This window comes from Pleurodeles waltl, chromosome 1_1 (assembly GCF_031143425.1).
Source record: "Pleurodeles waltl isolate 20211129_DDA chromosome 1_1, aPleWal1.hap1.20221129, whole genome shotgun sequence".
NCBI classification, from domain to species: domain Eukaryota; kingdom Metazoa; phylum Chordata; class Amphibia; order Caudata; family Salamandridae; genus Pleurodeles; species Pleurodeles waltl.
In genome coordinates, this window is record NC_090436.1 from 775,560,746 (window position 1) to 775,575,436 (window position 14,691).

A 14,691-nucleotide genomic window follows, 5' to 3' on the forward strand; every position below is an offset into this window, starting at 1 on the left:
TTGTGGGAAACACCACTCATGAATATCAGGACTGAGAGACTAAAGTACTCTCACAATCAACAGTACAAGACATACTACACTTAAAACTTTAATTTAAAAGTTAAGACATATACTGGTGTGTTCCACATGTCCTGATAGTGAATTACTGCTAAAGTCGTTTTTCACTATTGCAAGGCCTATCTCTCCATAGGGCAATATGGAGATTGCCTTGAAATATCTTTTAAGTGTAATTTGCAATTGGGAGCAGATAGTTATATGGAGCTTGGGGTCACTGCACTCACAATTTAAAGATACATCTTTTGGTGAAGTCAGTTTTTAATTTAAAAGTTACAGGGTAAAGTTTAGGGAAAGTACTAAACTGGGTTCTCAAACTTGGGTGGAGTATGTTGATTGCTTTTGCAGAGCACTGGATGGTTGGGTGAAGGGCAGCAAGGTAACAGACTATCTGAGGTTGTACAATTTGATTGCATGGAAGCACTTGCCTAGTTGTTGTTTTCCAGAGCTGTGCCAGCACATGATTGACAGCAAGCTCACTGATCCCAGGAAGCTTGCCAAGGAGGCGGACCGCTGGTTCAGCACCAGGGTCCAAAAGAAGTTGTATGTGGGAGACTCAGCCAACGGTGAGCAGGGTCCCCAACAGAAGATTGAGGGGGAGGTCAAGGGAGACTCAGACAGGGTCCCAGGATAAGGGGGGAGAAAAAGGTTCTCATGATCCTTCTGACAGGAAGGAGGTAAGTTCTGGTGGGATGTGGCCCAGGGTGCCCCACTTTCAATACCGATGCTTTGAGTGTTCCCAGCTAGGACACATGAAAGGGGATTCTGTCTTTCCTTAGAAAGCTCCCACTTCAGGGATGGCCGATGTGGCCTTAGAGGGAGGTGATTCCCTGGGGTAGGTCGTAGACCATGCCATAATCTCCCTTAGTTGGGATGTGAACTCGGAGAGTGAGTTGGTCATCCCAGAGGATGGGAGTCATCACTTTCACCAAGTGAAAGTAGAGGAGGTCCCAGTCACTGCTCTGAGGGACACCAGGGCTAGCCAGACAATGATTGTGGAAAAGCTAGTTTCCCCAGAGCAGTACACTGACCAGGTGTGTAGAGTGACTCCAGCCCATGGGCAGGGTTTTTTCTGGCCAATTGCTTTGGCGTCCTTGAATAGTGTGGGGAGGTGACCCAGAGAAGGGGCATAGTTAGTCCCCAGATGCCTATTGACTATATTCTGGGGAATGAGTTGCACCTGGTGTTAGGGGAACTGGGAGGGGCGTCCGCCAAAAGTTCTGAAACAGTTCAGTTTTATGTGGGCACCACTCCAAAGCAGAAGGTATAGTACCCCTGCAAGAGGGACAGGGGAAGGGAAAGCCCACCCCATCCTGTGCTCACCCTGAGGGTACAAAACCTATGTTGAGTGACCAGTCTCAGGGCACCACCCCTGAACTGGTGGGAGGTGAAGTGGGAAAAGTGTGCAAGGCATATGGGGCTACTGCCCTCCACTTTTCAAAACCACAGAGACTTGAGACCCCAGGATGGCCTGGGGCCTGGCTCTTTACACTGACAGCTGTCAGTGGCCTCTGTTGGTTGTTGTCCTTGTGGTAAGAGTTTTCCCTGGGATGGGGACTGAAGTCAGACCCAAAGGATGGAACTGGCCACATCACACTGTTGGCCATGGTGGTTCTGTCTGACTACTGGGATGCATCTGCACGCAAGGTAAGGTTAAGTGCTGTACAGATGAAGTCCACAGATGAGGAGAAGTGTTCCCCCTGGGTTAGTAAAGTGGGCCCTGAGAGTGTAGACATAGGGATACACCTCGGTTCAGAGAGGCACAGAACTGGCAAGAGCCCCTGCACTAGTGGACCATTGTCCAGGTTCTATAGCCCTAAGCAGGGAGGTCAAGAAAGGTATTGATTGGCCTATCCTGGCTTTAGGCTGGCAGGGGGGTGTGTTGGAAATGGGCCTTTTTGTAGGGTTATGCCCAAACCTTTTGCCTCTGCCCTCCTGTTTTTGCCTGTGTGCTGCATTTCATATTTGCTGGCTTTAGAACTCTGGGCACTTTACCACTGCTGACTAGTGCTAAAGTGCAAGTGCTTCCTGTCTAAATTGTATTGATGATTAAATTATCCATGGTTGGGATATTTTATTTACTAGTAAGTCCCTAGTAAAGTGCACTCTTTGTGCCCAAGACCCAGTGCCTAATTTGAGCTTGTTGTTACCGGTGCTGAGCACCGGCACTTATTTTTGAGGGCCGGGGCTTATTCTTCTGCCTCAAGAATTTGCTGCGAGCAAAAGACACAGATGGGAGAGACGGAAGAAGGGAAAAATGAAAAAGCGTCACAAAGGGAGAAAGTAGAAAGCTGCAAGAGTGAGCAGAAGGAGCCGGGGGTGGCTTTATATGGATTGAAAAGGCCCGAGATGGCTTCAGGATTACGCTGCCTCAGTATTCCGTGCTCACACAATTAATGCAGCAGCCGCATGTTTAAGAGGAGGGCTTTGGGCACCGGCACCTTTTTATTTACAAATTAAGCAATGCCAGGACCTATAAATCAAATGCTACTAGTGGGCCTGTAGCACCGATTATGCCACTCACATGAGTAGCCCTGTAAATATGTCTCAGACCGCAGTGTCTGTGTTTGCAGTTTTAAAGTGCCTTTTCAGCCTGGTAAGTGCACCCATTTGCCAGGCCCAAACCTTACCTTTTACTACAAGTACGTTATCCCTAAAGTAGACCCGAGGCAGCCTCATGGGCAGGGTGCAGTATATTAAAAAAGGCAGGACGTGTACTGGTGTGTCTTACATGTCCTGATAGTGAAATACTGCTAATTTTGTTTTTCACTATTGCAAGGCCTATCGCTTCCATAGCGTAACATGGGGATTGCCTTGAAATATCTTTTAAGTGTAATTTCCCATTGGGAGCCAATAGTGATATGGAGTTTGGGGCCTTTGAACTCACAATTTAAAGATACATCTTTTAGTGAAGTTGGTTTTTGTATTGTATCGTAAGTTTGAAAAAGTCACTTTTAGAAAGTGGGCATTTTTTTTACTTAACTATTCTATGCCTCTGCCTGTCTGTGGAATATACATCTGGTTCAGGATGACAGTTGGGCTGTTTGTGAATTCACTCTAGTTAGTCACACAAAGGGAGCTGAAGTGTGTCCTGCATTTTCTGATGGGTCTTCCTGAGATAGAGTGTTGGGGGGAGCTGATACTTGCACCTGAATAGGGCTGTGCCTTTCCTCACACAAAGCAGTCTCCAACACCGTGAATGGTATCTGGGGCCAGGGCAGGGAAAGGCAGAGTCTTGTGCACTACAAAGACTGCTCTTTGAAGTTTGCCTACTTCAAAGACAGTAATGGGTATAAGTACTTGACCTCGGACACCTCAAAGTTAGAACAGTTCTGGACTGGGGACATTCTGCCATGGAAGAACAGCTGGATGCTTTAGGAGGGACTGCCACTTTTCTTGTTACTTGTTGTCCTGGCTTGCTGCTTGCTGCCTCTGTCCTGGGGCTTGAACTGAGCTTGCCTCCTGTTAGGAAGTCTCAGGGACATCAAAACTTCATCTGCCGGTGTCTGGGTTCTTCTGCTGAGAGCCCTGACTTGCCAAGTGGTCAAGTGGTGCCAACTCCAGTTCCTGGGCCCTTGGAAGTGTAAGCTGGTGACCTGAAGGAGAAATGTCACGCTCCAACATGTCACAGCTGAAAAATCAATGCAGCGCCTGTCTCGCAAATGCAGAATCAACAAAGCGCCTGTTTCTTTGTGGTTCCATCATCATAGCGTGTCTGGATTTTCCATGCATCATGCCTGGGCATCAGTTTCTCATTCACCCCGCACCCCAGTAAAAGGAAACAAGGCTGCATGTCTGAAAATCAATGCATTGCCTTTCCTGCAAGGAAAGAATTGACACATCACCTTCCCTGCCAGTAAAGAACCGACGCATAGCCTCACCTACGAAAAAAGAACCAACGCATCACCTTCCCGGCACATTAAGGAACGGATGCATCGCTTTGCTTTTTCAGTGCCCCACCTTACCTGCGGCCCACCTCGTCTTTGTTTTTGACGCATCCCAGGTACTTTGTGCTATAAAGATACAACCATTGATTCCTATGGATTTAAGACTCATTTAAACCTTTAAAAAGTGATACCTTTACTTGTGCATGTTGGATTTTTGTCATTTTGGTCTTCTTTAACTCAGATAAATATTGGCTACTTTTCTAAACTCTGTGGAGTCCGGTTGTAGTGTTTTCACGTGGTACTGAGTATGTGTCCAAATACTTTACACATTGCCTCTGAGATCAGGCTAACTGCTCGTACCAAGGTCGAAATATCCCAAAAAGATAGAACATTTAAAAAGAAAACATCTTCCATACCCAGGAAATCCAATCCAAAGATATTGGGGGTCATTCTGACCCCGGCGGGCGGCGGGAGCCGCCCGCCTGGAGGGAACCGCCGAATGACCGCACCGCGGTCAAAAGACCGCGGCGGCCATTCTGGCTTTCCCGCTGGGCCGGTGGGCGACTGCCAGAAGGCCGCCCGCCGGCCCAGCGGGAAAACCCCCCTCAACAATGAAGCCGGCTCCGAATGGAGCCGGCAGAGTTGTAGGGGTGCGATGGGTGCAGTGGCACCCGTCGCGATTTTCAGTGTCTGCAAAGCAGACACTGAAAATCATTATGGGGCCCCCAGGGGCCCCACGACACCCGTTCCCGCCATCCTGTTCCTGGCGGTAAAAACCGCCAGGAACAGGATGGCGGGAAGGGGGTCGGAATCCGCCATGGAGGATTCCCTGGGCCAGGGGTAAACCGGCGGGAAACCGCTGGTTGCCCTTTTCTGACCGCGGCTTTACCGCCGCGGTCAGAATGGCCCAGGAAGCACCGCCAGCCTGTTGGCGGTGCTTCCGCGGTCCCCGGCCCTGACGGTCATGGACCGCCAGGGTCGGAATGACCCCCATTGTCTCCTCCGCTTGATCTTTGTCTCCTTTATTAAAAGTTGAATACTGATAGAAATACCTGAGTATAAATACACTTCCCCACCATTGCCCCTTTATTCCTCACATCCCGGCCGAAAGACTATGGGCCTGATTACGAGTTCGGCAGACAGGATGACCAGTCCACCGAACTTCTGACAGGTAGGTTGCTGCCTTACTGGCTGGACCCACTACATCTTTCCCGCTGGTCTGACGGGTGGAACCCTCACCCAGCATGAAAGTGGTGGCAGCATTGTCATTGGCTTGTAATCGAGCCAACAGCAATGCTGCCATTTGCAGGGTGCATCAGCACCCCAACAATGCTCACTGGGCAGGGGGACCCCTGCACTGCCCATGCCAAGTGCATTGGTAGTGCAGGGGCTCCCCCTTCGACCCCCTGCACCTTTTCTCCACCAGCTTTTTCAAAAGGCTGGCGGAGGACCAGGTTGTGATCAACAGGGCAGCTCTGATTTCAGCGCAGCCCTGGCTGATTCCAACCTGGACCGGCCAGGACCGTCAGGAAGGTTGTTCCCGGTGGAGACAGTAGTGGTTTGGCAGTCTGCGAAACCACTGTTGATCGCCAGACTCATAATCAGGCCCATAATGCTGCATATTTGTAATTTTAACCCCTAACATGGCATCCCTGAAGGATATTACTGTATATTTCAAAAAAGCATTACTTTTTAAGTTAAAAAATCAATACTCAGGTATTTTCATTAACTTACCCATTACCCATACATCCCTTCATTTCACTCCTACAACATAATTTTAAAATTATTTAACATATTTATTTAAGCTATTATAAATTTGTTTTAAATAATAATGGGAAATTTATAACATTTGGAAAAATCTTTTTTTAAGCACAAAGGGCTCTTTGTTGAAGCCTAATTTCTTTAATGTATACATGTCTCCTTCAATATCTTTGATTAACTCATTTGGCATTTCTACTATGTCATCCGTTAATGACACTCAAATGATTTTGGGCCTGATTATGAGTCTGGCGGTCAGAAAACCCCACCGCCAGACTCGTGGTGAGGAGACTGCTGCGGTGCTGGGAGTCTCCCACCCAGCCCATTACAAGTTTTCCACTGGGCTGACTGGCGGGAATCTCTTTATTTGAAAGTTCCTGCCTGTCAGCCCAGTGGAATCTGTGCAACGGCATTGGAGCCGAGTCCAATGCTGTCGCACATGGAGGCTGTCCAACACCCTTGGAATGTGCACAACAGAGAGTGCACATTCCAATGGTGCTGGGTAGAGGGACCCCTGCACTGCCCATTTCCCCGTGTGGCCCCCTGCACGCCCTTACCTCCAGCCTTTCCATGTTCGAGTCCCTGCCATGGAAAGACTGGCAGTAAGGTGAGTTGTAATCAGCCAGGCGGCGCTGAGTTCAGCGCCCCCCCTGGCTGCATACAACTCTGACCACGGCCATCCCATCTGGAACAATGTTCCCGGCAGGAACAACAGTTTCCTAGTGGGTCTGTCTGTCAGGGTTGTAATGTGACAGTCGGACTACCACAATTGCGACGGTCTGACCACCACCGCGAAGCTCGCAGTCATTGGACCGCCAGCCTTGTAATGAGCCCTTTTTTCTTTGGACAGAAACTATTTATGTTCCAAATTGAATTTTAAAAGTTGTTTTGACTAAGCTTTTAAACGGATGAACTGTAATTACTTGAAATGTAACGCAGAAAAAAATGAAATCCTTTGTTTTGGTAAAAATAACCAAGGGCCATATGTACGAACACTTTTTCCCATAGACACAGAATGGGTAAAAACCTTTGCTACATCTGGCCCCAATTTTCTGCTTCAGATTGGAGGCCAGAAGGTCTTACCAAACCTCTTCCTTCTATGGATGTGGCTAGAAACTTTAGAGTTAAATTTGATACAGACTTGTCCTTTCACCATCGAATTGGTTTAGTAGCAGGAAATTGCTTTGTGGTGATCAAAGCACTCAGGAGGTTTTTAAAATTCCTCCCTTTGGAATTCAGGAACATGGTGTCCCGTGCGCTGATTGCCTCCAGGAAAGACTGCAGCAATAGTCTGTGTCTTGGAGTAGCTAACCACCTGATTAAGAAACTACAAGTAGTACAAGATGCTGCAGTTCCAATTGTACTGAAACTTCCCCGTAGGACATCCATAACTTCATGGCAGAGGAAACGCTACCAGCTTACAGTCGAAAAATTAATTCTATTTAAGTTCCATACAACAGTCTTTAGAACCATCTGCCTGACTGGGCTGAAATTAATTTCAGACTGATTCACACTATACACCCCACCACAATTTTATGCTCAGCCAATGCAAAATGTAGCCTACACTTATCATTATGCTTGCTAAAGACCTATGTGTTCTGAAAGCATGAGTGGTAAAGATGTGAGTCATGAAGACTAGTTGGTAAAGGCATTTTGTGGAAAAGATTGCATGGTAAAGGCGGTTTGCCTTCCCACTTCACTACCACCCAGTCTGTTGTAAATAACACATGATGGGAAATGTGCAGCAAGAAGGGGCAGGGGTTTTCCCATATACATCTAAGATACCCTTTATTTACTTTTATTTTTACTTATGTCATTTAATGACATAGCCACTTCTACTCCAAGGAAAATACACAATGGTTGCCACTTAATTTTATTGTATGTATAGTTCTTGTATAGCACTAGCACAGCCTGGTTGGTTCTTCTAAGTACTCAGAAACAGCGTTGAGAATAAAGGAGGGGATGGGAGAGTAGATGTGGAATGCTACTGGAGCCATGTCCATTTGCTTGCCAGAAGAAATGTAAACATCTATGTGAAGTTTAATAGAAAATGATATCATCAGTGCAGGAAAGTGAGAGGATTCCACCAGATGTCGGCTGAATAAATTTAGATTCCAGCTTGGCCCAAAACAAATGCCTGACTTAACGGGCCTTCAGCTCTCCTTTTGTGTACCTATAATCCTGGCTAGGAGTCATCTAGAGCATAACACCTAGATGTCAATGCTAGAATACAAAGGTGTGCAGCTCTTAATCACTTCACAAGTACTACTGGAGGTAGGTTTTCAACTTTGTTAAACTTCCAATGTAAGAGATGTGCTTGTACTGTTAGAATGCAAGATATATCCGCCTGTATGAGTAATCACACACATATTGATTGATTGAATGGCACCTACTATTTCTTTCCAACTCTGTTTTAGTGCTACTTATTCGAGTGTACATTTTCAGAGTGTTTCACATAACACACAGAGGCACAACAAATTAAACAAGTGTGTAAAATCATTGTACACAACATTTTACATAGGAGAATGAGGGTTATACTGTGTAGAATTCTCATATCATCAATGTCAGGATAAAAAAGTACTGCAATGATTGTTGTTGTTTGTACTAACAGAAATTTATTAGTTCACAAAGGAACCCTTAATCTAAGAGCAACAACATACTGAACAAGAAATAATGATTTAAACCTATGACTTTCAGTTTGCATGCAGCTCTTTATGCCAATAAATATATAACTGTGCTATATTAAAAGGCTTGTACTTTATGAACTGCAAGTATCAAAAGCAGTATCCCACTTACCTCTCTAGATAAAACACTGATCTGTGATCTAAAAAGCAAAGAAGGAAGCAGTGGTTATGCCTCTACCGCCCTTCCCTTTTGTAAACAATTAGTACAGGTAAGTAATCTTTGTCTGCTTAATGGGTAGGAGACACCATGCTACCCCACTAGTGTCAAAAGCGTTGTGAGAGAATGTCCCTTAACCACATAGATATGCCTAAAACCCTAGAGCAGAACCATGTAATTTGAGTAATAGTAGCAAGACAACATGAATTGTCCAATTAGTACACAAAGAATTCATAGTCCATTAACAAAATGAAGTTGTTTTAATCCACACTGGACAGGCAGCCGACGTGTTTCATCTTATGATTACTTTTTCTAGGCTCTAAAAAGACCAATAAAGTTCACAAAAAGCCCGACGTTAAGGAAGAGAAATGGGCGAAGTATATTGTTCACTATATCAGCAGAAGCAAAGATCCTCATGGACAAAGATAGTGTATGGAAAGTCCTTAAATGTGAGAGTCAGTGGCCCAATGTGTTAAAGGCAGCGATCCAGACAGGGGTGCAATGATAAGTTCCCCGTCAATCTGTTTATCGGCCAACCGGCTACCCATTAACGGTGTGGGTACGAACCTGTGATCTGCATGGTGCACAATGTGCAGGATAATTAATCCTCTTAAACTGTGACTTGAAAAAACACAGAACTATCCAAGAACTATGTTAACCACTAGAGTTATTTTACCACTATTATCATGCCTTCAAAATTGCTGAGCACACAATGATCTCTGCAGCAGGTGTCTTAACTCTGTAAAATATTTTAAAATGCAGCTTCTTTCTGACCAATTAAGTAATCTAGAACAGATTTACTGTCACATATTTCCTTGTTGACAATTTCTTTCCAACAGAATTTTTCAAATACGTGTATGTCAACTGTCAGGCTCTGCTTTTCAAGCTACACCACTTGTGACTCCACCCTCTTTCATCTGCCACACCTTGACCCTAATTTACAGGCTCCCTCAGTACACTTTTTCAAACTCCATCATTGGTTATCATGAATAGTGAAAATTAAAACTAAACGGTTTTACTTTGATTTTTTTAGAAATCAGCAGAAATTCCATATTTTGTTAAGTTATCTATTGAATAGTAAGGTACATATTCACTTTTATTCTTAAAATTATGCTGACACTTCTTCACTAAAACCATGACAATTTTGGCTCAATTTCTATAGAATGTGTGAACATACTGTTTTCTCAAACATCCGTAGAAGTTTCTTTAAAATGCAACCCTCGTGTATATTCCTTCGGGTGGGAGTGCTCTGGTATGAAATATTATAGATAGTAAAGTGCCCTTAACCAAGGCCGGCTCTAAAGCGGTGCAATCGGTGCCACTGCACAGGGTGCTGACTTAGGGTGGGGGCACTGTGTTTGCAAATCAATTGCAAATCAATTATGGTTTTAAAAACATCTGATGCCCGTTTTTTTGGCTCAAGCAATTTTCAGGCAACAATAAATAGGTCATGATAACTCCATTAATTAATGCTATTTCTGGAGAGAGAACCTGCTAGTGGAAGGTTAGCGCAGAGGCTAAATATGCCTGTTGCACAGAACATGTACCATGCACATCACAAAGTGCCTGTAACGTGAATAGGTCAGTGAATTACTGCCTTTGTCAGAGAGATCCTTTTGTTACCTGCAGTTTGGAAGTTAAAATCCTAATATAGAACAGCAAGCTATTAACTGTCAGAAAAAAGAGCTGCATGCAAACTTCAAGGTATGGGTAAGAGTGTTATAAATTTACCCCAGTCTTTCATTATCCTAAATGCTGCAAAACAGGTTCATTTGGGTAGAAATCAATTTTTATTATTAAAGAGAACCCCCAAACCATGGTTTTATGTTTTAAGTTCTGAGTTTGTCATTCTCCAGACCAAGCACTTTCAAACTATACTGCCTACCAGCAAAGATTACACTGATTTACACATGTATGATTGATTGTTTCTGTGTAGTTTGAGTGTGAGGTCAAGTGCTCTGACACCCTACCTTGGTATGAGAAGTGCTATAAAGTGAATTAAATGCATTTGAGAGAGAGTGGTTATGGAGACTTATGGGGCACTGTTAAAGGGTGGTAGTGAGGATATCAGTGGCCGAGGTGGTTATTGGGGGGCGCCAACAAACATTGTGGCACTGGGCACCAGCAGCACCAGAGCCAGCCCTGCCCTTAACCACATGCTAAACTTGCAATACAGTCCTCTTTTGCAATTTAAAACGGTGTAGTGTATATTTATTTCAATTTACTTTTTCTGTGGAATGAAGGGTATGCGTGAGCCTACAAATAAAACTAGAACACGTACTTCAAACGCACTAGATGAAGAGTTCAGTTTAGCAACGGCGGGAGTGGCAAAACATGTGGTATTGGCTTGACATCTTTAGATTAATTACACCCTTTAATGTTTTCAATATGAAACGTAAACAAGGTTTATGTGAATTCATTCTAATGCCCCCTTTGAGCCTTTGAAAGTGGGCTGTTAACACACAAAAGACAGTAAAGAAGGACAATTTGCTTTTCAATTAAAGAACATTGAGTCCTATGTGTCTGCAGTGTTGATTGTTTAGTCCTGGGGACAGCCAGCAAGTGCAGGCAAAGATGGGGTCACAGAATGTAACTAAAGTTCAACAGAGTTTGAAAGAGCTGAACGCTTGCATGTAAATATCCAGGATGCTGACTGACCCTGTTTCCCCCTGAAATGTCTCTTTTGTCACCAGCTGTGACTATAAATCTGTGCCTCCTTGCCTGCATAAGATTTACTCAAACAGGTTCAGGCTTAGCTGCACAAACATTCTCAGCAGGCAGCTGGCTTTATAGCGACGATCTGAAACACTCTGAGTTCTCCTGCCTGGGAGGGGTCGGAGCCTGTATTCAGTCGAAAAAAAGATTTCACGTGTGTGATGTTCGATGCTTCATCGCTATTAGTGGATCAGTGGAAGATAGAAGGAAAATATACTACCTTCTTTTAACCGGGTAAATACATACTGTTATAAATCGTCAAGAATCGGATCATATCACTGCTTTACTAAAAGTTCAAGATCATTTCAGGCACACTGACGTGCTCAGACTTCAGAGATAAAGATAGATAAACAGATTCCCGTTTGATTCGGATGAGATTTACGGCTTCGAACTTCCTTGATTCCGACCATTCAAAGAAAGCGTCCCCTCGCTTTTGTGGAGGTAACTAAGCGCACCCAGATCCCTAGCTGAATTTTGGTTAAGAATCTTAGAGAATGAACGGTCAAGTGCGATTAACAAGCATCGGCAAAGCCAATAGTCCTCGCCTTTGAGACCCATTGGGTTTATAAGTGGTGTTTAGCCACGGTGCACAGCATCCCAGATGTTGCTTGCATCGGCGTAATTTTTTAAGGCATGAGAACCACGCACGCACCCTACTAATGGCGCATGCCATTTTTTTTTTTTATTTGCCGATCGGAGTTGAAAAGCCTAATAATGAGAAAAAATTTCACAAAAACATTTCTTAATTGCAGATGGGGAGGGCAACACAGAGGGTACAGGTAGGGGAAGCAACGCAAGGGAAACAACCACACAGAGAAGGAGGAGAAGAAACAACAATGACAAAGAAGGAGGTTATAGGTGGGGAAGCATCACTGACGTTGGGGGCAAAAGCAAAACTGAGGGAAGGGGTGGGGAGAAGAGACATTAGGCGAGATAGCAACGTGGGGCGAGAGGTGGAGAAGCACACAGGTGAGAAATCAACTGGCGAACTCAAGAGTGAATGCAATGTGGGGTGTAGCAGGAAGAAGAGCACAGGTGACAGCGAGAAACCAAGAGCAGGGGAAAAGAAGTACACAAGAGAGACAGCTGTTAAACACATGCACTCTTGAGAAGGGGTTAACTAAAAAGAAAAGAACATGTAGTGATTGGAAAGCAAGCAAAGGAGACATAGAAGACAAGCCAAACAAAAGAGATGGTAAAGAGGCTCTGCTACATGGGAATGATAAACACAAGACTGACACACTGGGGAACTAATAAGGAGCAGACAAATGAGAGTGAGGGGAAGCAATGGGTGGGCTCCAAGCCACTGAATATTGTTGGTAAGCCTACAATATGTTTCACAACCAGACAGCTGTGCTGTCTGGTAGACTCGAAACGAAAAGCAGACAATGATATGTGTGTGTCACACGAACACCTATATTCACTCCTGTGCCTCTGTTGTTGAATCTACAAGTCTCTCTCCCCAGAAATAATGAGGAAATAAACCTTGCTTATTTAATGTAAAGGAAAGGGCTTGACTTTTTAGAAGTAATAAATAAGACATGCTTCTTTAAATGTACTACTTTGTGGAAAGGTTGTCATGCAAAGGATATGTTTTATTCATTGCTCTATCTGCTGCACTTTGACCTCTTTGAAGTAAGTTTAATGTCATTTTAGGGACACTGAAACCAGGTTAACTCAGTAGTCAAACCTAAAATTAGCAATGAACACACCTAAAATACCTCTGTATGCAGGAAGTTCATATTGCAGGACCTCCTTTACATTCTAGACCTTAAGTAAGACATTCTTGATCAAAGTACTGATAAAAGTTGTTATGTAGCTAGGTTCTCAGTTTTCTTCTCCTTAGTAACAATTGTTCATCAAAGAAATCAGATATAGGATCACTAAAGGTTGATTATTTACACCCAACTGGCTTCAAGTAGAAACACTATGGCCCAGATTTACGAGAAAATGACTGAGCACGATGCTGTGCCAAATTTGGCAGCGCCGCGCTGCGTCATTTTCAACAGGCAGGGATGCTCCGTATTTAATAGAATACGTGCACCCCTGTGTTGCCCCTGTGCAGGCCCCAAATTTGCTGCAGAGGGCCAATGCAGCCAACCTTGCACCATGGTGCAAGGATGGCTGCGCTGTGAGGGAGATTGTTTTTGTGCAGGAAGGGATACCTTGCTGCACAAAAACAATCTTCAATAGCCTTTTGCTCTTTCCATGTGTGCTGCAAAATGCAGCACTCATAGAAAGAGCAAAAAACAATGACAAATGAAAGCATTTCTCCTCGTTGCGCCATGCTAACACCACCCGTTGCCTCAGGTTTACGAAAAACTTGTAAATTTGGGGCAGCATCAAAATGCAATGGGTGTTGCTGTGGCATGCCCACAGCAACACCAGTTGCACACCCCTTCCCTGCAAATTACTGCATGTGAAGGGGATGTATTTACAAAGTAGCGTTAAGCCACAAAAAGTGGCTTAACGCCACCTTGTAAATACGGCACAGTGCATAGCGCCACTGGAGTGTCACTGAAAGTGACGCTCCGGTGGCGATAGGGCCCTGTAAATCTGGCCCCATATGTTAGACAGTTCATTGACGCCCGCTCCATCTGAATTAGTCCTCATGAAGCAAAGGTTTCATTTGATTGTTTAATGTGCCCTTCTGTTTTCAGTTAAATGGTATGTCATCCTACTGTTTTATTCATCAACTGGTTAATGAAAGGGAACCTATGCATATTTCACACTTTGCCCAAAAACTCCACGAGCCCCACCAACGGAGTGGAGCTCACTGTGTGAGCACTGCAGCCTAGTTATGGGCCACACACCACATGTTCAGACAGTCTGCGTTTACGCTGTGTAGCCCATAACTGTGCTGCAGTGCGTACTCTCGGCCCAGTGTTGACACAGCAGCATGGGGCTGTTGCAGGCACCAGCTCTTGGCCAGCTCCTCCAGGTCTCCCTCTGCCAGCACCCTGAGCTGGGCCAGGGAGCAGGGGGCAGACAGAGGCAGAGCGCCAGGCCGCTGACAACGAGGATCCAGGTGAGTCCTCGAGTTTAATCTTTTTTTTCTCACTGTGCACACTTGTGCACAAGAGGCCTGAAACGGCAGCTTTCACCGCCTACGGCCCTCTCCAGGGATGCACCCAATCTCAGAAGTGCTAAGTAGGGTTGGGCCTGGTTAACCAGGCCCAACCCTGCTTGGAGCTTCCGATATCGGGTGCATTCAGGACTCCGTGGCTCGTGGAACACCTCCACGGAATTCCACTGAGTTTTTAATCAACTCGGTGAAATTCTGCAGAGTGTAACTCCATGAACTCTGCCCAGGTCTATTGATGTCCCAACTTGTATCAATACACACTGCCATGTGAGACTGAACCTCCTGTCTCCAATATAGATGATATATAGCAAAGGGCGAATAAGCCATAATCATGCTCCTGGTACATTATGA